Raw genomic sequence first — 23,309 nt, 5'->3', positions numbered from 1 at the left:
TCATCTTCCCTATTAAGAAATACCAGTTTTATTGGAGCCACCAAATGTAAAAAAAAATTTACATTTCCTAGTCTTGGCTGCAGCTTGGAATAATAGATCAGTTGTAACAGGTAATATGTAACAGTTGCATATAACTGTTGTGGCCAATGAGACATAGGAGTTTGTGAAAAACTTTCTTTTCCTGATAATAGTAATTTTCTTCTTCCTGAATAGAATAAGAATAGGATGGCAGGAGTTGCAGCAACTGTTTTGCATGCATGAGGAAAATCCCAGGAGAATTACAGAGAACCCAACCTTGACATCCTTGAGACACTTAACCAGCGACAGCAACTGCCTAATTCTTTGCTACTTAAAATTTATTTAAGTCACTGGCTCCTCAGGCTTTCTATTACTCATGGCTAAAAGAAGTCTTTAACTGATTCGCTCAATAATGTAAAAGTAATAATGTCACTACCACCAAACAGGAAGTTTGGGGAGAAGAGTTGGGAAAGGAGAGGCAGTGCCCGTGTCTCACTGCAGCCCGGCACCATCTACAGCTGAGATTTGTGTTTACAACAATGACCGCTCGATCTCTTCGTGTTTTCCAGAGAGAGGTTTTCTGTTTTTTTAACTTGGAATGGGGCGAGAGGGAGTGAAACAGGATCTTCCATCCAGTGGTTCACTCCCCAACCGTGTGACACGTCACACAGACGCGTCACGTCCCACCGTGTGACGCCTGCTGAGTCACACGGAAGCAGGGAGCTGGGGACTCAATCCAGCTCTCCCATGTGGGGGGCAGGGACCCAAGTAGCCGAGCTGTCATCAACCGCTTCCCAGGGTGCACCTTAGCAGGAAGCTGGAATGAGGAGCAGAGCCAGGACTTGAACCGGGCACTCTGATGTGGGCTGCAGGCGTCCCAAACACCCCCGCTTCCAGAGGTATCTTTAAAGAGCTGATAATTATTTTGGTGGGGAAATTGTGATCTAAGATTTACCAATTCTTTCTCTAAAATATCTGTTCATTAAACCCAAGTGAAATACCCTTCCGAACTAAAAAGGGTATTATAATACAAAACAATTTTATAAAAAAATATTTCTGATTACCTATCTGTATACATATATTGAAAGATGTTTAGGATGACATTCATATTGTTTGAATTATCCTTATTTCAGGATTTTTCTTAGTTTCTGTTTTTAAACTTTTAATTTTCAAATTAGAGTGGATTCCCAGAAGAGCTGCACAGACAGGACAGGAAGTCCATTTGCCCCTCCCCCAACTCCCTTACGCGTCACCATCTGACCTCATCACGGCATATTTACAAAACATAAGAAATTAGCCTGCTGCTTGCCTGACACTCTCGGCTGCCGTCCTTCTACTCCAGGTCCCAAACCAGGACCCCACACCGCATGCAGATGTCCGCTGGCCTCAAGTGGTCTCTGCCCCTCGTCTTCTACAGCCTTGACACCTGGAGAGCAGTGGGCGGACGTTTATCGACCGCCCCTTGTTGTGGGCCTGGCCGACGTTCCCTCGTGATTTGGCTGGGGTGATAGGTTTGGGGGAAGAACATTCCCCCAGAAATGATGTGCTCATCTCGTACGTGAGAGCCCCACCACCTAGCGCTGGCGACGTTGACCTTGATCACTTGACTTTTTAACTTCATCCTTTGTACTTTTCCACGTTGCTTTCGTTCTTTAGAACGAGCATGTGAAAAGGGCGAATCTAGAAGTGCTTCACCGATGGACGAAGACCTCAAAGGTGAGGGTTAAATTTTTTATTGGAAACAGAATTGATGATGTTCAGGGCTTGGCTGGGAGAAGAAAGAGGTGATAAGTATAGCTACAACATCAATGTTTCATTGCCCTGGAGGCTAGCCCGGGTGGCAGGAAAAGATGGAGATGACTTTGAGATTTATGTAACCGCTAGCAGAGCAAAGAATTAGGGCCTCGTGCAGATATTTTTAATATAATCTATTTCCCATTAGCCTCCAGCCCTGGGGCAGAGCGAGGGCTGCCTCACTAGCCGGGTCAGAAATAGCCTAACATTGACTGAGTACCATCGCTGCTCTAGGTGATTCACCTTGGTCATCTGGCTCCACGACTCTGCTGGCCACACGAGCACGATCAGCCTTGCCTTAGGGGGAAACTGAGACCCAGAGCAGTGAAGTGACTTGCCCAGAGCCAGCGGCCAGCCAGCCACCAAATATCCACGAGGTGCTGTGGCCGACGGGCACAGGGCAGCTGCTGCTTAGATTTGGATTTCTGTGCCATCGACCTGCACTGTGGCGCTTCCACAGCACATAACCTGCTTCCCAGGAAGGACTGCATGCAGGTGCAGTGTGCCAGTCACCGGCAAAGATGAGGCCGTTCAGCCGCTGTCCCTCTTTCCACATTCTTTATCATCTCTGCCTCCTCGTGGATTGGGGAGTCGCCTGGTGTGAATCCCCACCACCCTCCAGCTGACTTGGACAGCTACCCTTGCATTCAGGGACGGAGGGGAGGCTGAGGCTTGGAGTGGGTGGGCCAGGCTCCCTGCAGCCCCTTCTTGGCAGGAGGCTGGGATACAGGGAGAAGCAAAGAGAGGGCTGGAGAGAGGAGAGAGGGAGGGAGAGGGAACTGCTTGGTTTTGGATTCCTTCTTCTACTTAGCCTTAAGGCCAGCTCCTCTTTTGTTGCTGCTAGGAGAGGGATTTAAGCTAATGAAGAACCATGTTTCACTGACATTAGTTCAAGTTTGGTTTCTGCAATGTGAAGCCAATGTATCCTGATGAACATGTTCTCCTTCCCCTGGTTAAGGTCACGGTGTCTGCAGTCACTGTGTCTGTGGGCTGCACCTGTCTAGACCCCCAGGGCTGCTTGGGTGATTGCAAACACTGCTCTGGAGTCCGGGAGGCGGGGTGTCCTGAGCTGAGTTGGACTTGTCATCCCAAAATTCATGCAGCTGTCTCAGCTCCAATATCTCCCTGTCAACGCTTCATTGATTAAGGGTGGAGACCTGCTCTAAACGTGGCACCTGAGAGGCGGGGCATGGGGGAGGTCCTTGGGCCATGGGGGCGTGTCCTCAGAGGGAGGCTTCGATGATTTGAGCTCAGGTTCTGCCTAGCTCTGCTCTCTCCACTTCCCGCCTCATGACGCGATCTGCCCCCAGCACCGGCTGTGAACCAGCTTCCCACCAGACGCCGGCCTGCGGGGCCGCCAATCCTGGGACCTCCACCTGTGCGCTGCAATGACCCTTCTCTTCCTAAAGGAGCTCCTCTCAGGTGTTTCAGAGTAGCGAGAAGCTGACTAATACACCGGGCACTGAACCTGGGCTTCACCACGAGCAACGTGGCCTTGGGCAAGATCTCTACCTCCTTGAGCTTGTGCCATCTGGATGTAGGGGGCTGATCACATCACTGGGAGGGGGCTATAAGGATTATATGGGGGGCAGGCATTGTGGTGCTGTGGGTTAGAACACCACTTGGGAGGCCCATAACCCCTAGTGCTGGTCTGAGTCCAGGCTACTCTTCCTCTCATCCAGCTCCCTGCTAATGTGCCTGAGAGGCAGCAGAGGATGGCCCGAGTGCTTGGGCCCCTACACCCATGTGGGAGACCAGGATGGAGTTCCTGGCTCCTGGCTTCAGCCTAGCCCAGCCCTGGCTGTTATGGGCATTTAGGAATAAGCTAACAGGTGGAATATCTGTTCTCTCTCTCTCTCTCTCTCTTTGCTTTTCAAGTAGATGAACATAAGCAAACTTTTTTTAAGGTTCACAGAAAAAAATATTTTTGTAAAAGATTTATTTATTTATTTTGAAAGTCAAGAGCTACAGGGAGATAGAGAGAAAGAGCAAGAGAGAGATCTTCCCTCTGCTAGAAGCATCCCTGGATAGTAGCAGTGGTCAGCACTGGGCCAAACCGAAGCCAGGAGCCAGGAGCTTCATCTGAGTCTCCCACGTGGGTGGCAGGAGCCCAAACTCTTGGGCCATCTTCCACTGATTTTCCTGGGCTGTTAGGATCAGAAACGGAGCAGCTGGGATGCAAACTGGCACCCAGAAAAAATTTTTAAAGAGAACTACACAAGAGATAATGTATGCTAGGAATTTATATATATGTGCAGCCCACATTTAGCTTAGCAGTCAATATATGGTAGCAATAATTATTTGTCAATTTTCCTGGCCAATTGGCTACAACTTACTGATGTCCCAACCCCACAAGACGTCTGTGGGTCTGAGCCACTTTTTCTCATGGGGCCCCATACTTTCTATGCCACTGGAGCCTGTGGGGTAAATCCCCCTGGGGGAGGAGTCCATCTTAGCCTCCCGAGTTTGTAGTCAGAGGATTAGAATTACTTGGCATGTGAGGCCGGCGCCGCGGCTCACTAGGCTAATCCTCCACCTTGCGGCGCCGGCACATGGGGTTCTAGTCCCGGTCGGGGCACCGGATTCTGTCCTGGTTGCCCCTCTTCAGGCCAGCTCTCTGCTGTGGCCAGGGAGTGCAGTGGAGGATGGCCCAAGTCCTTGGGCCCTTCACCCCATGGGAGACCAGGAGAAGCACCTGGCTCCTGCCTTCGGATCAGCGCGGTGCGCCGGCCGCGGCGGCCATTGGAGGGTGAACCAACGGCAAAAGGAAGACCTTTCTCTCTGTCTCTCTCTCACTGTCCACTCTGCCTGTCAAAAAAAAAAAAAAAAATTACTTGGCATGTGCACAATGGTGAGCTGGTAAATATGTAAAAAGTAGGTCTCTGAAGCAAACAGCATTTTCCCACTGGCGGTCTCCATGGTGTAACTGTCATGGCTGAGTTCAAGCTGCGAGCGAGGAAGCCCTGGGTGCAGAGTCAGGAACACGGCTCCTGTGAGCAGGAGCTGGCCAGCTGGGGCACCGCCCTCCTGCGCCCCGGGAACTTCTCCGAGAAGGGAACATGGGCAGGGACAGTGTCTACTAGACGTCCCCTACTAGAGCAGGGACAGGGACAATGACCCTGCATCCCAGGACAGGGTCGCTTGGAGCCAAGTCTGAACCGGGTTCATGTCCATATGACTTGTTGAGGGGCCTCTCAGGTGAAAGCTGGGGGTAGAAGGCGAGCAAAGCAGGAGGAAAAGCCAGGCAAGTATGCAGGGTCAGCTGGAAGCCAGCCTCAGCCTGAGCCCACCGAGAGTTCTGGGGCATGGGGTGGTCCCGGCCTGAGCAGAGGAGCGGGAGATGAGTCCATCCCAGCTAGTCGGGGTGCAGGCAGCGTTCAGGGGGAGGCTGGGACTTCCCAGGCACCTCCTGGCAAGGAGATTAAGGAGATTCCATCGGCACAGGGGCACTTGTGGCCTGCGAGCAACTCACGCTGGCAGTAGCTGGGGGTGGGTGTGCTGGCCTGGCAGAGGGCACCTGGGCGGAGCCCCAGCACCACTTACGGCCTAGTGGTGACCATGCTGCTGATGGACTTGACGAGGGGCGTGATGGAGAAGGAGATGCCGAGAGAGGGAAAGGCGGTGCTGCCGCGGCCACCACGGGGCTGGGTTTGACTGTGGTGAACTTGATAAATGTGCAGGCTGTCCCTGGTGGAACTAAAGGTCGTGGGCCCCAAATCCCAGTCTCTTCAAGGTTTGTCCTTTTCTTTAATGCTTCTTACGACTGCAATGGCCCCAAGGAGTAAAAGGACTTAGAGTTTCATCTTGTCAGGACCGGTGGATGAAAACCCGATTGAGTCAAAACACATCCATTCCGCCAGGGAAGTCCCACTGCGCGCATGGCTTTTTGTTTTGTTAACAATGCACTCATTGCCTGTGGCCGCAGTTTGCTCTTTGCTGCTGGATGGCCCGGTTTGCTGCAAAGCTAGGGGCCAGGCTCTTGCCTGGATTCCTTCTCTTCTCCTCTCCTCTCCTCTCCCCAGAGTGAGGCAGGAGTGATGCTCACTTCTGCTCCGAGTACCTGCCACATCGCGTTCTCCACAGCACAGCTCTCTACCTAAGAGGCACTGTGGGGCAACAGTCGTTCAGTGCATACGGATGCAGCGCCAGTGGCCAGACCTGCGCTGGTCTAGGTGCTAGGGATTCAGAGGGGGCAAAAAAGCATGACACTCCTGTCCTCCTGGAGCCGACATTCTAGCAGGTTTAAACGCGTTTTGTTCTCACCACACACGGACAAGGAAACGGACACTTAAAGAGGTCAATTGATCTGACCAAGGACAGATAGTAGAGTGTAGAGCTAAGATTTTAATTAAGGTCAGCTTTATCCTAAAACTTACACCCATGGCCAGTTCTATGTTTAGTCCACAGCGGGTTTTTTAAAATTTTTACCACCATATCCTCTTACCGTTCTTCTGCTACTAGAACTGGCGATTGCTGGCGGGAAGCCACTCTTCTCCCCCATCTGGAAAGACTGCCAGTCATGGCATCCCGCCTCCTGTGAACTTGGAACTGAGCTCGGGACCCACACGGCATCACTCCAAGGCAACCTCCTGGAACCATGGCTTCTTTTGTGTCCAAGTTGGTTTTTGTCTATGATTCTGTAAGTCATCCCATATTATTCCAATAATCTGATTCTCCCCACCCCCAGTTATGTCCACATCTTTTGCATGCAGCCAAATAACCGGGCCCATGCCTAGCCCTGCTTTGCATCTCAAGTCGGTTTAGTCATCTGCTGACCAGGAGTAGAAAGCGTCAGAGGAAGGAGGTCTTGCTGACTTGAACCAGGCTGTGCCAGCATCCCCAGCTTGTAGCCCCGTCTTGAGACCCCAGCTCTGTGCAAGAGCGTCCCCATTCTGTGTGGCGTTGCTAGACAGGCAGAAACAGTGAAGGAGCCTGAACGATATCTGAGCATCGCAGGCTCCCGAGTCTGGCAGGCCAGGGAGAGTGATAACCAAGGGATTCTCGTTCAGAGCTTGGATGGGAGGAAAGGATGGCTCAGCAGGTCCCGAACCACAGCCATGGCTGATCCCTCCTCCCAGGTCTGCTTTTGGGTCACCGTAGACGCTTATTAGGGCCACATGCCATCAGTACAAGACAAAAGAAAGACTGTTCTTAGAGAACTTATAACATTGTATTTATTTCACTTAACAGGCAGTCCAGAGGGAGGCAGCTGAGGCTGGCGCCAAGTCTCAAAGAAATCCCTAAAGACTGAAGCTTTGCCACCCTTAGCAGGAGGCTTTTGTCCTCATAGTCACAAGATAGCTGCCCTTCTTCCAGAAATCTCACCTAATTCCAGGAAGGAATGAAAGCACGGGCAAAGAGAAGGTGGCATGTACCGGCTGAGTTCCTCCTCCTCTTGTATGAGGAAGACAGAGATTCCCAGCATCCCCGTGCAGAGTTCTACTTCTGTTCCGTTATTCAGAGCTGGGTCGCGGATCCTCCTCTAGCTGCAAAGGAGTGGGGAGAAGGGATTTCTAACTGGGCACACTCATCCAAAGGAATGGGACTTTGGATTCTGTTGCTGAGTAAGGAGGGAGGTAGGTGTTGGTTAAACATCTGTAGCGCCTGCAGCGGCAGGTGAGCTAGGGAGGGGTCCTGGGTGAGGCAAGGCTCTGAGAGGCTGAGGCGTGGCTTCTCAGGGGCACAGGGATGGGGCCGTTTCCAGAGTTCGCCCGTGCAAAGCCAGAGGGTGCAGGGATGGTCTGGGGCCCCTGTACAGCTGCTCCCCCTTCCCAGTTATCACATACAAAGAAAATCGAGAGCCACATAAATATGTTAGGATGGCACTGGCCTCATAGGAACACGTGCAAGGTTGAGAGACTCATCACAAGGGATTGAAAAGAGTGAGCATTTGCCGCAGCAGTTAAAATGCACTTGGGATGGCTGTAGGCCATGTCAGAATGCCTGGGTTCGCGTCCGAGCTCCACTTCCTAGTCCACCTCCTGGTTAATGTGTACCCCGCAAGCAGCTGGGGTGGCTCAGATAGGAAGGTTCCCCACCCATGTAGGAGACCTGGCTTGAGTTGCTGGTTCTGGCTTTGGCTTGGCCACCAGCAGGTGGGAGCTCTCTCTCTCTGTATCTCCAGTCTCTCTGTGTCCCCACATTAGAAAGAAAGAGCCCAGGCTTTAAATCCCAGCTTGCCAAATTCCACCTCTGAGGCCAGGATGAGTCACTGGACCTCTGTGGGCCTCTCGGCGTTCCTGATAGAAGACAAAGGAGCCATCTCACACGGGTGGGGCCCCACAAGCCCGTGCACATGCATTGCACATCCTCAGTGTCCAGCAAAGGGGCCTTGTTATTGGCTTCCTTCCTTCATGTTCAAGATGCTGCAGAAGAAGCCCCGAGAGGGCCAGCAAGATGACCTAAGCCGCACAGCACACAGAGGCAGAGCTGGGACCAGCCCTGCTTGCCAAGTTCTGCCCTGAGCTGTGTTCACTGGGACCCACGTGCTCTCAGGTGCTTAGGACACAGAAAGGCAAACAGGAGACGCAGAGACGCCTCAGTGTAGCCCTGTGGGGCAGGCGAGTGGCAGTTATTGTCGTTGTGACTGGATTTACTGAGCTTATTAACTTTGTGCTTGATACGACGTGGTGCGCTCTACCCACTGGTAGGAGCTCGTACGGACTGAGTGCGTGTTAGCGTCCTGTGGCTGCTGTAACAAAACACCACCAACTCAGTGCTTCAAACAGCACCAGTGTGTTCTCTCATGGTCCTGGAGGCCAAGGGGGCAGCAGGGCTGTGCTCCTGGGGGCTCCAGGAGAGAATCCGTTGCCAGTTTCCAGAGGCTCCACGCAGTCCTTGAGCCATGGCCTCTTGTTTTGTTCTCAAAGCCAGCAGCATAGCAGCTCTCTCTCTCTTCCCCCACCCTCCCTCTCCCATCTCGTTCTGCTCCTCCATCTCTGCACTCATTGTGAATCCCATTCTCGTCCTCCAGTGCTCCCTGCCCCAATAATGACCTTGTAATGCTATTGAGCCATCGGGATTATTTCCTCGTCTCACTTTGGTCAAGTCTCTTTTGCCACACAAAGCAACACAAGCTCTAGGTGTTGGTGTGTGGACCTCTTTGGGGGTGGAATTTCATCTCCCACCAGCATCTACGCACCTGGCATTGCTGCTCAGGCCAGCTACACTCCAGGGTTTGCACGGAGAATCCCTGCCTTGTCACATATGCAAATGGACAAGGCCTGAATGACCTAAGTCTCCCTTTCCTTACCTGGATGGTAAAGATAATGACTTGCTCCCATCCCACTACTGATATGGAAGACAGTTACAATGTATTGATCAGCAACAGGAGAAAGAGCTTTGAAATGTATCATTTGATCCTGTTTTGTTTAAAATTATGTACCTATCTATCTTACATGTGTTTCTATGTCTGTTTATGTGCCTGGGCATACAGCACTGTCTAGGATGATGCTTGCCAAATAGGGAGCAGGCTTGGGGGTGATTTTTGCTACTCTCTTTGCACTTACTGTTTTTTTTTTCCCCCAAACAGAATCTCAAGGCAATTACCTCTACTTCCCATGCCTTTCAGCCTGGGGTCTGTCTTTCTTTCTTTCTTTCTTCTTCTTTTTTTTTTTTTTTTTTTATTTGACATGCAGAGTTAGAAAGACAGAGAGAAAGGTCTTCCTTCCATTGGTTCACCCCCCTAATGGCTGCCACGGCTGGTGTGCTGCGACAATCCAAAGCCAGGAGCCAGGTGCTTCCTCCTGGTCTCCCATGCGGGTGCAGGGCCCAAGCGCCTGGGCCATCCTCCACTGCCTCCCCGGGCCACAACAGAGACCTGGGCTGGAAGAGGAGCAACTGGGACTAGAACCCGGCGCCCATATGGGATGCCGGAGGATTAGCCAAGTGAGCCATGGTGCCGGCCCCCAACACTTACAGTTTTTACAAGAGAAAGCTGGAGTTTTTGGTCGAGGGCAGACTGATGGAGCACCCCTATACATCTCTCCTCCCTTCACATGTCCCACTGAAATAACAAAGGAAGCACTGGAAAAGTCTAATGAAAGCTATGAAGTAATAGCTACCTTTTAGAATTGTGACATTTCAGATGTGGCACACGGGGTTGGTGATGAGTATCTGCATTCCTCATGCACGTGGAGCCCTGACAAGCACTTTGTTCCAGACACCAGCCCCCTGGACACCTCTTTGCACTCTGCGGGAGCCTAAAGGCACCTTCCCAGCACCACATCTGCAAATGATAAGATCCATGTATAGGGTTAGAAAAGAAACTGCTTACAGACGGCCCCCAACTTAGGAGTTTTAGGCTTAGAGTGGTGTGAAGATGATAGGCATTTGATAGAAACTATCCTTCAAAATTTGAATTTTGATCTTTTGCTGGCTAGCACTAGGCGGCCCAGTCCTCCCTCCCTTCCTCCCTCTCTCTCTTTTATTTATTTATTTATTTGAGAGGTAGAGTTACAGACAGTGAGAGGGAGAGACAGAGAGAAAGGTCTTCCGTCTGAAGGTTCACTCCCCAAAGGGCCGCAACAACTGGAGCTGCACTGATCCGAAGCCAGGATCCAGTGCTTCTTCCTGGTCTCCCCACATGGGTGCAGGAGCCCAAGGATTTGGGCCATCTTCTACTGCTTTCCCAGGCCATAGCAGAGAGCTGGATTGGAAGAGGAGCAACTGGGACTAGAACCGGTGCCCATTGGGATGCCAGCGCCGCAGGTGGAGGATTAACCTGCGTCATGGCGCCGGCCCCCCAGTCCTCTCGAGAAGCTGATCAGTGGCAGGGGCAGAGCTCCCAGTCTGCCCCACGGTCAGGAGGCAAGGAACTGACACTGTGGGGCTGGCATCATGGCACAGCTGTTAAGCTGTCACGTCAGCGGCATCCCATATTGGAGCACAGGTTAAGTCCTGGCTGCTCTGCTTCTGATGTATTCCCTGCTAATGCTCCTGGGGAGGCAGTAGATGATGGCCCAAGTACTTGGGCCCCTGCCAACCACATACGAGACCCAGATGGAGTTCCAGGCTCCTGGCTTCAGCTTGGACCAGCCCTGGCTGTTGTAGCCATTTGGAGAGTGAACCAGTGGATGGAAGATCACTCTCCCCTCCCCTTCTGTTTTCTCAATGACCTTGTCTTTCACAAACAAATATTTATTTATTTATTTATTTTTTTTATTTTTGACAGGCAGAGTGGACAGTGAGAGAGAGAGACAGAGAGAGAAAGGTCTTCCTTTTGCCGTTGGTTCACCCTCCAATGGCCGCCGCTGCAGCCGGCGCACCGCGCTGATCCGATGGCAGGAGCCAGGATCCAGGTGCTTTTCCTGGTCTCCCATGGGGTGCAGGGCCCAAGCACCTGGGCCATCCTCCACTGCACTCCCTGGCCATAGCAGAGAGCTGGCCTGGAAGAGGGGCAACCGGGACAGAATCCGGCGCCCCGACCGGGACTAGAACCCGGTGTGCCGGCGCCGCAAGGTGGAGGATTAGCCTATTGAGCCACGGCGCCGGCCACAAACAAATATTTAAAAAAGAACTGATACTCTCAGCATGCTGTACTGCTTGCTAGTCAAGGATACTTGACAGGTGTAATTTCTGATTTGTAACATTTCCAGTTAACAATGGGTTTATCGGGGTGTGACTCCATCATAAGTTGAGAAGCATCTACATATCGAAATATTTTAAAACAAATATTTTAAAAACAAAATATTTTAAAAACAAATCTGTCACAGACGAGCACACGTGCTTCAATATTATAATTAGCAGCCTGCCTAATAACAGCCATCATTTCAAAGTCATGATGAGCATAAATGGAATTTCTAAATAACTTCAGCGCAGCAATGTGATGAAGTCCCGGAAACTGCTGATATCACTGTGGTCTACTGCTTCGGCGCACAACTGTAGGAAATGCTGAATTCAAGCTGAACTAGGGAAAAGAAAGACCACTTTTTCATCCAATTTCACGGACCTCCTATTTAATAGAATAGATGTTTCCAGGGATCTTTGCCCCAGTTTCTTTATCTGTTTGGTGCCTTTCTTATCTGTGATTTTATCTGTGGTCCTTTCTTATCGTGATCCTTGGCTCATATTGAAAGACAGGATTAGACTGAAGCTTGTTGGGAGCTATGTGCCCATGAGGAGGGCTAGTTAACCGTGAGCTTTCATGTGACCAGACGTGAGGGAGCCTCAATGTCGAAGTCTTCAGGTCTTTCCTTCTGAGCTGGTCAAATTCTCCAGAAAAAGAGTCCTCTAGCATTTTTAAAGAAGAGAATACTCCTCCCTTACAGAGTATAGTCCTGCACAGTCTAACTTTGTAAGTTTCACGATCTGCCCGGGGCCAGCATCCTGGAGTCCGGGTTGGGAAGGAAGTGTGTGAGCGAGAGGTAGGCAGAGCAGCTCACTCTTCCTCATGCAAACTTTGACCCCACCCCTCTGCTTTCAGTACAATGCCCTGACTTCTACTGTGCTTCGTATCTCCCAATCCCTACACCCTTCTTCTTACTTTGGGCATCTGTATTCAATATGGTAACCTCTGGCCATGTGTGGTTATTTAATGAAAATCAATTTCTCCAGTTGCGCTAGTCATGTTTCAAGACTCAACAGCCACAGATAGGTAGCAGCTGGCTACGTGTTAGACAGTAGATGACATTCCCATCACTGCAGAAGCTCTACTGAAAGTGCTGCTCTAGAGCAGGCGTTGGCAGATTTGGGGGGTAAAGGACCAGATAGTAAACACTGTTGGCTTTTCACTCCGTATGTTCTCCACTGCTTCTATTCGACTGTGTCACTGTAGCATGAAAGCCACCCCGGACAATATGTGGAACACATGGCTGTGTTCCAATAAACTTTATGAGTACTGAAGTCCGAATCTTGTATCATCTTCACGTGTCATCAAACACCTACTTTTGTTTGTTTTTCCAACCATCTAAGAAGGTTAAACTATTCTTAGCTTCCAGGTTGGATATAAACAGGCACCGGGCTAGATTGGGTTTGGGGATCATAGCTTGCTGACCTGTGTCCTAATAAACTGGCTCTTGGAAGAACTTCCTGCACTGCTGTAGTAGGTTCAGAGAGGACGCGGAGGCTGAGGCCTGCATCTCAGAGTCGAGTGATGTGGTCATGCCCATCTTCTCCCTGCACTTCAGGGGCCATGAACACAGCCCCGTCTCTTCTTCACTCTTCATCTAGTGCCAGCACCAAGCTCGACATGTACCAGGCTCTTTGTCAGTAGTGTTAAATGATAAAACGCTCACCAAGCCACCTCTGTGTATAATTCGACTTTTCCCTTAGCTCTGCCTTCAAGAAAGAATATGCAAGGGGTGCCAGTGAGAAGATTCCAGAATGCTTGCCAATCGTACTTCTTGTGGTCAAGGAATCCACTGACATTGCAATTTTCCACCCCAGTCCCATGAGCTTAGTATGTAATTCCACCTCTGAATGAAGGCATCAACTCCTAAAATTCTGTCTAGAATCAAACAAATCTTGGTTATAGAAGCGTAAGCCACAGCTGAATTTGATCAGAAGACATGTAAGGAGAGGGGATATAATCTGAGGAGGATGTGGGCACTTGGGGAACTTTAAATGTTGTTCTGAGATTGCCCTCTCGGCAGGAGATTATGCAGAATGACAACATTTGCTGTGACTGAGAGGACACAGCACAAGGGCATTGCTGGGAATTCGCAGGATGGGTCAACAGCTAGAGGTCAGGCTAGAACTGTACATGCCTCCAAAGAGCGGCTACCTTTGGGGATTATTTATGGGGGGCACAAGGGAGAATTTTGGGGTGCTGGGACTGTTCTATGTCTTGATCTGGTGAGGATCTCATAGGAATACTCATGGGTGCTAATTCATTCAGCTGTGTCCATAAGAAAAAGTGCTGTAAGCTATTCCTTAGGTCTTTTTTAAAGAAGCTAATCATTTAAAATTGCAAATCAGATCATAATGAGATATCATCTCACACTCCTTAGGATGGCTTCTATAAAAAAAAAAAATAGAGGCCGGTGCCGCAGCTCAATAGGCTAATCCTCCGCCTGCGGTGCCAGCACACCGGGTTCTAGTCCCGGTCAGGGCACCGGATTCTGTCCCGGTTGCTCCTCTTCCAGTCCAGCTCTCTGCTGTGGCCCAGGAGGGCAGTGGAGGATGGCCCAAGTGCTTGGACCCTGCACCTGCATGAGATACCAGGAGAAGCACCTGGCTCCTGCCTTTGGATCAGTGCAGTGCACAGCGCGCCTGCCACAGCAGCCATTGTGGGGTGAACCAACGGAAAAGGAAGACCTTTCTCTCTGTATCTCTCTCTCACTGTCCACTTTGGCTGTCCAAAAAAAATCACAAGATTTGTACAAGATGTGAAGACACTGGAAGACTTGGGCGTGATTGTTGGGAGTGAATTCATGTAGCCACTATAGGAAACAGAATGGAGTTTCCTCAAATAATTAAGAACAGAATTACCCTATAATACAGGATCCTACTTCTAGATATATACTCAAAGGAATTGAAGGCAGAGTTTCAAAGAGATATTTGCATATCCATGTTCATAGCAGCATTTATTCACAATAGGCAAAGGCTGGAGCAATCCAAGTGGCCACTGAAGGACGAAAGAAGAGCGCAAGTGTGAGAAGCACGTGCGATGGGATACTGGTCCACCTTAAAAAGGAAGGCAGTTCTGACAGATGCTAGAACAGGAATGACCCTAAATAAAAGAAGCCAGTCACCAAGAGAAATGTCATGATTCCACCTACATGAAGTACTCAGAATAATCCAATTTATAGGCAGAAAGTAGGATGGCTGTTGCCAGAGGCTTAGGGAAGCCAGAATGGAGAGATATTATTTAATGGTTTAGAGTTTTGGTTTTGCAAGATGAAAAGGGGTCTTTGAGTGGATGGTGATGTTGGTAGCACAGCAATCTGAATGTACTTAGTACCACCAACTGTGCACCAAAAAATAGTGAAGATGGTAAATTTTATGTTGTGTATATTTTACCATAATTTCTTAACAAAAAATGTGTAATTCTTTTCTGTTTATTACAGTTATTGGTTCTTTCCCTGTGTTGAAGAATATTTTATGAGAAGACACTTGGCTTTCTGAGAGATAACCATGGGACTACACAGATTGTAAATATAGCCTTCAATCGACAAGACTCATAACAGTTTAACTAGTTGGGTTATAAAACATGTTTGTTAAAGGACATTTTATTTGATCACTTAAGTCATAAAAGGACTGAGTAGTTTTGTGGGATTGTTTTTGCCCAATAAAGGATGGGGAGAGTGTGTTTCTGAGTACACAGCTGTGCTGGGCCTCAGGGCATTCGGTACTGGTGATAACGGCTGTCTTTGGAGACCTGATCCCAGTGCAGCTGCAAGCTTTGCTCCTCCCACACCTTCAAGGCTGAGGGCTGGGCTGGAACTAGTGCACTGAGTTAAGGAAATCCAACCCAAGCCCTGCCTTGCAGGACAGGCAGGCATCCTCAGGCCACACCCCTCCCCCAGGGAACTTCTGTATCTACAGTAGATGGTACTTCTTCTACAGAAGAGAACACGCCTATCTCCAATCAAGCACTTACATGGCAGTGGCTGTATACCATTCACTGTTCTCGGTACTTTCTAAAAAAGATTTATGTATTTGAAAGAAGCAGTGACAGAGAGGGAGAGATAGAAAGAGAGAAATCTTACATCTGCTGGTTTACTCCTCGAATGCCCAAAACAGCCAGGGCTTGGCCAGGTCAAAGCCAGGAGCCAGGAATTCCATCTGGGTCATCCACGTGGGTGACAAGGACCCAAGTACGTGGGCCATCATCTGCTGCCTCCCAGGATGCACTAGCAGGAAACTGGGCTGGAAGCAGAGTAGCCAGGACTCAAACAGGCCCTCTCACATGAGATGCTGGTATCCCACGTTGGGCTTCCCCACAATGTTGTGACACCTACCCTTCTTGGGGCCTTTTTAATGATCCCCTTGATGAGGACTCACCCTTATGAACTAACCAGTCCCCAAGGGCCTCACCCCCAATACCATCGCACCAGGGCTCCGATCTCAATGTGTGAACTAGGGACTGGGAGGACACCCACTTTCAGGCCATAGCACTGTGCTTCATGTTTAAGAAGGTATTCACCAGGAAATCAAAGTCATTCACAGCGTTGCCTCGAGGGAGTGGGACTGGAGTTGGGAGATGAGGGTGAGGGCTTGCTTCTCACGGTGAGCACTCCTGTGCTGTTTCATAGGCTGCCATATATATGAACCACTTGGATGAGAATGTTTAACATTTTGCTACCAATAACAAAGGTCAGACATACAACTTGGCCACATCAGGGAAGTTGCCACTACATCGTTTCCCTGGGCTCCAGCTCCCTTTCCTACAAAGCAGGGTGACTGCATCTGCTTGTTAGACCTTTCTGAGGACTGGACAAAATCAGCTATGGTGGCAGAGCACCTGCTGCATGGCACGTGCTGACTGGCGGGACAAGACCCACACCGGTGCCAGGTCCACTCAGGACCACCCAACCTTCCCGCTTGGCCACTGTTGAACGTGGGTGGCCCACTCTCCTCCATGGCAACACCAGGAATCTATCCACAAGACCAAGACTGGAACAGGCTGCTGACTTCCAGCCCAGGGCCCTGCTGGCCACCCCTGCGATCTCTGAATCATCAAGTGCATTTGGCTCTGGACACAGAGCAGAGAGCGATTTGGGAAGAACGGACACATCCCCTCCTGTGCAAATCTTTGTGCGGCAAGTCCGAGGTGTTCAGACAAAGGTCAACAGTCCTGGATTTCCTTCCATCCCCTGGGGGCAAAAGGACCTGAGTGAGGGCACAGAATGAGCAAGAGGAGGAGCCTGGCTGCCTCATGACCCGCGCAAGGGCTTTGCTGTTGTTGTTGGGGGGAAGGGGGCGGAGGTTCAGAAACAGCCTCTGGCTTTCTATCAAAAACAGCAGAAATGTTAATCAGGAAAATTCCAAAGTTGTTGAACAGCCTGATGATGTGGGCAATGCCACTCTGCAGGCCCTGGCCCCTCTGCAGCCTGCATGGCCTCTGCCAGCCCGCTAGGTCCCTGATCCCTGTGACCCTCTCCTAGGGCCGAGTCCTCTCTAACAGACTTCTCTTCAAAGACCCCCTGGCTCCTCTTCTGTCCACCACACGTCTTCCTGTCTCTGCGCTTATCAAGCTATGTTGAAGCTGCTCCTACGTCCAGCTGCCTCTCCCAGGGGACTTGAGACTACACCCTGGACCCTCAGGCTCAGGTCTGGCAATCAGACAGAATTATGCTTTTTTTGGCCTGTACCATTTGAGCCACATGGTGTTTTTAACATTTTTTGCATTCATTGCCAAAAACTAACAACCAAGAGGTTTTTTAAAAAGACTTATTTTATTTACTTGAAAGGCAGAGTGACAGAGAGAGGGAGAGACAGAAATCTTCCACCCGCTGGTCCACTCCCCAAAAGGCTGCAATGGCTGGGGCTGAGCCCCGCTGAAGCCAGGCGCCTGGAACTCCATCCAGGTCTCCAATGTGGGCAGCAGCAACCCAAGCCCCTGGGCCATCCTCCACTGCCTTCCCCAGGGCACCAGCAGGGAGCTGGATCAGGTTCTCTGGCTACCACAATTCTAACATATATTAATTCCTTTAATTCTTTTTTTAAACATTTATTTCTCATTTATTTGAAAGTCAGAGTTACAGAGAGACAGAGGCAGGGAGAAAGAGAGAGAGGTCTTCCATCCACTGGTTTACTCCCCAGATGGCAACGGCCAGAGCTGCACTGATCCAAAGCCAGGTGCCAGGAACACCTTCCGGCTCTCCCACACAGCTGCAGGGGCCCAAGCACTTGGGCCATCTTTCACTGCTTTCCCAGGACTTATCAGAGAGCTGGATCGGAAGTGGAGCAGCCAAAACTTGAACCGGTGCCTGTATGGGATACCGGTGTAGAGGAAATATGGCCACAACCAGAGACAGAGACAGAGAAGCAGACCCCTCCTCCCAACACAGACCTGGAAAAGTGGTTGCTCGCAGTTAACTAGAGCAGCAGCTGCCCGCTGTTCCCTTGTCTGGGGAGGGAAGACACCCTAAGCTCTGCTTCTGTAACCTCCAGTCATACATCTGTCCTAGAAATCTGCCCCTGGTATCTCTTTTACAAACATACCGGGCCCACCGACCATTGGAAGTGTGGTCCTAAGTCACGTAGCACGTAGGCTGCCATTTAAACCCCCCCCCCCCAATGCTGTGACAGTTAAGGCACGATGCTGATGAATCTATAAATATTGTAAGAAACTGGGGATTGTTGCTCAGTGCTCAGGAGATGACTCCAGCTGGGCCCACTAGTGTAATCAACTGCTTGATCCTCCACTGTCTCTGGTGCCTGTTTGAAAAAATGGAGTCTTCCCACCTTAGATTTCTATAACACTGGTACTTCAGGCAGTGGCTATACCTACTATGCCATAGCGCTGGCCCCATAAACACCCCTTTTAATATGGCTTTTAAGTTGTTTATTGGGGCCAGAGTTTGTGGCATGGCAGGTAAAGCTGCTGCCTATGATGCTGGCATCTCAAATGGCCACTGGTTCGAGTCCCGGCTACTCCACTTCTGACCCAGCTCTCTGCTAATGTGCCTGGAAAAACACTGGAGGAAGCCCAAGAGATTGGGCCCCTACATCCACGTGGGAGACCAAGAAGCAGCTCCTGGCTCCTAGCTTTGGACTGGCCCAGTTCCTGCCATTGTGGCCATTTGTGGAGTGAACAGTGGATATAAGATCTCTCTCTTGGTCCCCCCCCCCCCATAACTCTGCTTTTCAAGTAAATAAAAATAAACACTTTTAAAGATTATTTATTTTATTTTAAAGGTAGAGATAGACAGATAAAGATCTCCCACCTGCTGATGCATTCCCTAAATGCCTAGGCTGGGCCCGGTCAGCCAGGTGTCTGGAACTCCGCCTGGATGGCGGGGGCCCACTACTGCAGCCGTCACCTGCTGCCTCCCAGGGTGCACATGAGCAGGAACCTGGAATGAAGAGTGGAGCCAGGACTCAGCCCAGACAGTCTGCTAAGGGCTACAGGTGTCCCAGGTGGGGTGTGAACTGCCGGGCGTAATTCCCTCTCACCTCCTCCTCTCCTTCCCCATCCCTCCTCAGTTATCCCTGGAACTCACTGTGCACCTGGCTGATGATGACCCATGGTAACAATGAAGCTGTGTATTTGGAGACTTTTCTCCAAGTCATAAACACACACATCCCCTTGTAGGAATCCTGCTGTCAGAGGGAGCAATGTTCATTCTGAAGGGCACGATGGTGGCATTTGAGCACTGGGAGTGGTGACGGAGAGCTCTCACCACGGAGGGAGCCCTTCCTGGCACCTCTACAGCTGTGTCACAGAGCTGACCTTCAGCTAAGATCCTTGCCCACAGCTCGGGGGAGGGGGTGAGGGGGGGTGAGGAGGGTGAGGGTGTGTCTCCTCCACAGCCACAGACTTCAGCTGGGCCCTGGGCTCCTGGCTTCCAGGTTTGCTTGCTGGTCCATGTGCTGTGCTCAAGGCCCTGCAAAGTCACTTCTGCCAGAGCTCTGAATCCAGCCAGCCACCTCCGCCCAGGGGACCTTCAACACCTCCGTCTGTTCCCCTTATGGCTTTTATCTTTTTCCCCTTGCTCCGCAATGTTAGCCAGCCCAGAGTCCAGTTGCTATGTCTCTGGATTAAGGACTGGGTGGTCTCAGCTGCTTCTACAGGAGGATCATTTTCCTCCAGACCCAGTGGCCCTCAAATTAAGCACCTTCCCATTCAAATTAAAGCAACCTCCTTGGGGCTGGCACTATGGCTTAGTGGGTAAAGCCACTGCCTGCAGTGCCGGCATCCCATATGGGCGCTGGTTCGAGTCCCGGCTGCTCCACTTCCAATCCAGCTCCCTGCTAATAACCCTGGGAAAGCAGTAGAAGATGGCCCATGTGCTTGGGCCCCTGTACCCATGTGGGAGACCCAGAAGAAACTCCTGGCTTTGGATTGGCCCAGCTCTGGCTGCTGTGGCCATTTGGGGAGTGAACCAGTGGATGGAAGACCTCTCTCTCTCTCTCTCTCTATCTCTCTCTATCTCTCTCTCCCCCTCCCTCCCTCTGCTCTGCCTCTGCCTCTCTGTAACTCTGCCTTCCAAATAAATAAATCTTAAAAATAAAATAAAATAAAATAAAAGCAACCTCCTTCAAGAGCATGAGCTGGCGCCAGCCTAGACCAGAAGGCGAGCAGGGGCTGGAACTGCTCTGGTTCAGCTCTCACCAGTCCAGCTCTCTGGCCAGACCTAGGATTTTCTTTATTGCCTTTTGTGTTTCTTAGCCAGAGGGATGTTTTAGAAGGGATTTGAAGCTGCCCTTTGGCTGCAGTAAGGACTCGGTAGGCAACTGCTGAGGAAGGGGTGAAAGGACCAGTGATGGGAGAGTCGGCATTGGGCAAATGGGTGAGGAAGGTGAACCAAACAAGATGCGCGAGAACCTGAAGCGCAATCTGTGACTGTTGACATAGCTACCGAGCAGCATAGGACTGCAGCCTTATCCACCGGCGCCACCTGCTGGCAACAAGCGACCAACACCGGCCCATTGCTGCTTCAGCCGGACAGGAAGCTACCTTAGCTGGAAATGCAGGCAAGAAGAAAGGGGCTGGCAATGTGGTGCAGCAGGTTAAGCGGCTGCTGCTTGAGAGGCCAGCATCCCATCAGGGCGCTGGTTCAAGTTCTGGCTGCTCTGCTTCTGATCCAGCTTTCTGTTAACGTGCCTGGAAAGCAGTGGAATCCCCTTACCTAGTGCTAGGGGACCTGCCACCCATGCGGGAGACCAGATCTTCTATCCAAGCTCCCGGGTTCCTGTCCTGACTGCTCCAGATTCCAGCTTTCTGCTAACGCGCACCACGGGAGGCCGCAGATCACGGCTCAAGTAGCTGAGTCGCTGCCTCCTCTCTGGAGACGTGGGTTGAGTTCTGAGCTCCTGGCTCTGGCCTGGGCCAGCCCTGACTGCTGCAGGCATTTGGGGAATGAACCAGTGGATGAAGGAGCTCTGTCTTTCTCCTCTCAAACAGATAATATGACTTTTTTAAAAAAATTATTTTTAATAAAACACTACTACTAACCCATTAGCTCCTATTTTGAACACCTATTTTGAACATTCCTAGTATGTAAATCTGAGCTGAATGCTTTGTATGTGTGAGGGTACTGCAAAAATTAATAGAAAAATAGAATTAAAAGTTATTTTGTTGCAAAAGATTTTGAAATCCATGCATAGTTTTTCAGAATATGCGGGTGTCAGGCAGACTCTTCTTGTACATGGATTTCAAAACATTTTTATATGAAAATAAACTTATCTTTAATTCTATTTTCCCTGAACCTTCTCAGGCACCCTTGCATTATTTCTCCTCATCCTCACAGTAACTGCGAGGGGCAGACACTATGACTGTTGCATCACTGGATACTGAAAACAGAGACTGGCAGTATCTGAGGTTGCATACCTAGTCAGTGTTTGGAGCGAGGCTCAAACCCAGTTCTGTTTGACTTCAGAGCCTGTTGTGGGCTGGGTTTCCCAGGAATCAAACTCCCGAGATGGGGACTTGCATGCAGGAAGTTCATTGCCAAGTTCTGTCAATCATATCTGTGAAAGAGAAAAGTCGAACTACAGTGCAGCTCCAACAGAGGCCTCAACTGATGCCATGGAGCTAGAATGGCAAAGAACCTGGCCTTGAGATCCCCGATCAAACAGTCATTGGAGACAGAGTACAGAGTGTGAACTTGGGTCATTGAGCTGAGAATAAATGACTGCTATTTAATGCCACTAAAATTTAGGGTGGCCAGGGGCTGGCATTATGGCACAGTGGGCTAAGCTACCATCTATGACACTGGCATCTCATATGAGTACCAGCTCAAGTCCTGACTGCTCCGTGCCCCATTTAGCTCCTTGCTGATGGGCCTGGGAAAGTGGGGGAGATGGCCCAAGTGCCTGGGCCCCTGCCACTCATGTTGGAGACCTGGATGGAGTTCCTGGCTTCCACCTGGCTCAGCCTGGACGTGTAGCAGCCATTGGGAGACGGATGGAAGATCGCGCTCGCGCGCACTCTCTCTCTCTCTGTAATTCTGCTTTTCAAATAAAATAAAAATCTTAATTTTCACTATGTATGATTCTTCCCTTAAGAAGGGTCTTTAGAACTTATTCTCCTTCTACGTTTATAGAGAAAAAATGGACCAAGCATTTTTCTTAGTATCTGGGGCAGACTAAGCAGCCTTAATAAATATTTCCGTTTCTTCCACAAAGCAACAAAAAATGTCAGAGTCCCTAAACCATCAAGAAACAGGGATATAACACCTACACAGCCCCAGAGACGTGACATTCAAATGTCCACAGCATATGGCCATGAAGGTACTGGTCAAGGAAGAGCACCCTTGAAGGAGAACCAGACGTCATGGAAATCAGAGGGCAAGAACCTTCCTCCTATGAAGTCAGATGAACTCAACTGCCAGAGAAGGGTATCTGTCCAGTCCTGGACTTTGAATGACATGTATAGATCATCTATGTTGTAGCTAAGCACATGGCGCTCCCAGAATAAACGCCAGACTTATAGTCACGTACAGCCATGTAACTGAATTCTGTCCAATAAATAATCACATGCAGATTCTAGAACCTTCCCTAAGAGACAGCAGAGCTGCATCCAGGACTTCCACCTTTTCCCAGGGGTCCCCTCCCATGTGGGTGGCAGAGACCCCAGTATTCGAGCTACTATACCCTGCCTCCTCGGATGTGTGTTAGCAGGAAGCAACACCGTCTTAATGACTGCACAAATGCCTGCCCCTTGTTTTGGTTTATAAAACTATCTTGGTAAGGCAAAAGAGACAAAATCCAGCAAGGAAGGGCTGAATCCACATTCTGAAAATACTTTAAGAATCGAAGGGGCTTAAACAACAGGAGTTTATTCGCTTACAGTTCTGAAGGCTGGAAGTGCGAGAGCAGGGTGCCAGGCCGGTCAGTTCTGATGAGGGCTCTCCTCCCGGCTTGTGTGTCCTCACATGGTGGGGAGAGAGATCAGGAGCATGCAATACAAGTCTTCAAACCCATGCAAGGCAAGCAGTCACCACTGAACTCATGATAGAATTGAACTATTTAGACAAATATACAATAATCAAGTTATAAAAGACACGGAACAAAATCTACCACTTAAAACAGCAACAAAAATGCTAAAATACCCAGGGACTAATCTATGAAAAATGTGCCAGACCTTTATAAAGAAAGTTGTAACTCTACTGTGAGACAAATAGAGGTATATATCACCTTCCTGGATGGGAAAGACACAATACCCAAAAGGAATCAATTCTCCTAAAAAAAAAAAAAAAAAAAAAAAAAAAAGAAAGAAAAGAAAGAAAGAAATTCTCCTAATGCAGACACATAAATTCAATGGAAGTCCAATAAAATGCCACAAGAATTGTTCAAAGGAGTTGATCAGCTGATTCTAAAATTCACAAAGGGAGGCGTTCAGCCTGGTGATTAAGACACTGGTTAGGATGCCTGCCGCTAAGACCAGC

At 49.9% G+C, this 23,309-nt stretch overlaps 2 long non-coding RNA genes across 17 annotated transcripts in view; one reads left to right on the top strand and one right to left on the bottom strand.

The window, feature by feature from the left end:
• Positions 1 to 693: 693 nt before the first annotated feature.
• On the top strand, positions 694 to 23,154 carry LOC149123349 (uncharacterized). Of its 3 annotated transcripts, XR_016216544.1 has the most exons (4): positions 694 to 917; positions 1,675 to 1,734; positions 6,274 to 6,451; positions 14,820 to 23,154. It is a non-coding gene; the product is annotated as an uncharacterized LOC149123349 (long non-coding RNA). The 3 variants fall into 3 exon arrangements; XR_016216542.1 differs by lacking the exon at positions 694 to 917 and having other exon boundaries at positions 1,216 to 1,734; XR_016216543.1 differs by lacking the exons at positions 694 to 917; positions 14,820 to 23,154 and adding an exon at positions 7,003 to 7,139 and having other exon boundaries at positions 1,216 to 1,734.
• Positions 6,964 to 23,309, bottom strand: part of LOC103352375 (uncharacterized) — a 30,575-nt gene continuing 14,229 nt past the window's right edge. For 8 of the 14 annotated variants that reach the window (XR_016216533.1, XR_011379866.2, XR_016216534.1 and 5 more), the window contains 4 exons: positions 22,712 to 22,886; positions 21,251 to 21,390; positions 9,876 to 10,039; positions 6,964 to 7,298 (listed from right to left, as the gene is read on the bottom strand). This is a non-coding gene — a long non-coding RNA (uncharacterized LOC103352375). Of the gene's footprint in view, positions 7,299 to 9,875; positions 10,040 to 18,644; positions 18,774 to 21,250; positions 21,391 to 22,711; positions 22,887 to 23,309 lie in introns of all 14 variants that reach the window. The other 6 variants (XR_016216538.1, XR_016216539.1, XR_016216540.1 and 3 more) reach the window with 3 other exon arrangements.

The sequence above is a fragment of the Oryctolagus cuniculus genome, chromosome 11 (genome assembly GCF_051225735.1).
Source record: "Oryctolagus cuniculus isolate XC-2025 breed Fujian yellow rabbit chromosome 11, ASM5122573v1, whole genome shotgun sequence".
Lineage (NCBI taxonomy): Eukaryota > Metazoa > Chordata > Mammalia > Lagomorpha > Leporidae > Oryctolagus > Oryctolagus cuniculus.
This window is presented reverse-complemented; position numbering and strand designations above follow the sequence as displayed.